General features: G+C 41.7%; 1 pseudogene; it reads right to left on the bottom strand.

Moving 5' to 3' along the window:
* Positions 1-234: 234 nt before the first annotated feature.
* LOC114636076 lies at positions 235-692 on the bottom strand (annotated as a pseudogene).
* Positions 693-1,679: the final 987 nt, after the last annotated feature.

Genomic DNA, 1,679 nt, shown 5'->3' with positions numbered 1-1,679 from the left:
CTGTATGGTGGGAGTGAGTAGGGGGAGGGGGATCACTTCTACAGAAGCAGGGGAGAGGGAATGGAATGGGGGTATCCTGAGGGGAAACTGGGAAAGGGGATAACTTTTGAAATGTAAATACATAAAATATCCAATAAAAAAAAACGTTACTATTTCTGAACAAGTCTAAAGGTTAGTCATTCTGTCATCTCAGTTCCAGGGCAGCTTCCTGCACCTCCAGGGTTTCTGACACACTCAGGATCTGGCTGGACCACTGTGTATTGCACAGTAATAGACTGCAGAGTCCTCAGATGTCAGGCTGCTGAGTGCCATGTAGGCTGTGTTGGAGGATTTGTCTGCAGTCAGTGTGGCCTTGCCCTTGAGCTTCTCATTGTAATTAGTACCACCATTTGCAGGAGAAATATATCCAATCCATTCTAGACCCTGTCCAGGCTTCTGCTTCACCCAGTCCATATTGTATCTGATGAATGTGTAGCCAGAAGCCTTGCAGGACAGCTTCACTGAAGCCCCAGGCCTTACCAACTAAGCTGCAGATTGCTGCAGCTGAACCTCAGAGTACACACCTGTGTAGAGAAAGGCAGAATGGATGTCATTGTCACCTCAGTCCCTTGCTTCTCTTCAAATTTGGAACTGAGGAGCCCCTTACCTGAAGTTACTGACAGGAGGAAGAAAAAGACCCAGCTCCATCCCATGGTTAGAGTCAGTGTGTTCAGGGACTGGGTAGAGGACACTGATCATAGGTTGTTTACAGTTTGTGGACATTCCTGTATATACTGCCTTAGACTCAAGTAATTTGCATACTAATGAGCAGGGCACATCTTACATAAGAACCTAGAACAGCTGGAGAGGAACAGGAGAGGAAGGACTGAAAAGGCACATGGATCAGTCGGCAGGATGCTCCAGTCCAAATCCTAATTTTCTCTAAGGAAATACATCCCATACACTTTCCCGGAGCCCAGGGCACATTCTGCGGGTGTAACTTCATGGATAAAGAAGCTCTCAATAGATTTTTGGCCTGAGTCTGTTGCTCCTCTTTGGCACAGTGTCACCAGATTTCTCTACAGATGGTTTTTGTGATAGTGAAAATGATAGAAATTTCCAAGAATGGCCACTTTTTGAGAAGTTACTGCCTTCTGTCAGATATATGCAATTAATATTTGACTTACCAACAGATTATGTACTTCAAAACTCACTACAAAGTCTGAAAATAAATGTACTATCTATATACTCATAGATAGAGTCATCACTAGTAAATAGTGACTCTCCTGAAATCTTCCCCCCAAAAAAGTGATTATATTTTTCCTCTCAGTCACCATATGTCAAAAGACCTTCAGCTTAATGTAGACCCTCAGAGTTCTTCCCCATCCGTGTTGTAATGTTTTAATTGTTATGTTACTTTTAGTGGTGAGAACAGGGTACATAATAATCTCAGAGGAATACTTACATAATTCAATTCTAAGTGATTTAAGTAGTATTGCAAAGCTTGCCAGATGTCTTTACTTGATCAGCTATTTTCAGGTCTCTAATGAGGTAATTTTCACTGGATTAATTTTTGTGCGTATTGTGCTGGTAAATATAGCTACAGAGAGTTTGTTTTTGCAGTAAGAACAGTTCAATCTCTGAAGATAGAATTTCATGACAGAGTTTCTGTGAAATGTTTCACAAAGAATATTTACAGT

This window comes from Grammomys surdaster, unplaced genomic scaffold (assembly GCF_004785775.1).
Source record: "Grammomys surdaster isolate TR1022 unplaced genomic scaffold, NIH_TR_1.0 121798, whole genome shotgun sequence".
Classification (NCBI taxonomy): domain Eukaryota; kingdom Metazoa; phylum Chordata; class Mammalia; order Rodentia; family Muridae; genus Grammomys; species Grammomys surdaster.
This window is presented reverse-complemented; position numbering and strand designations above follow the sequence as displayed.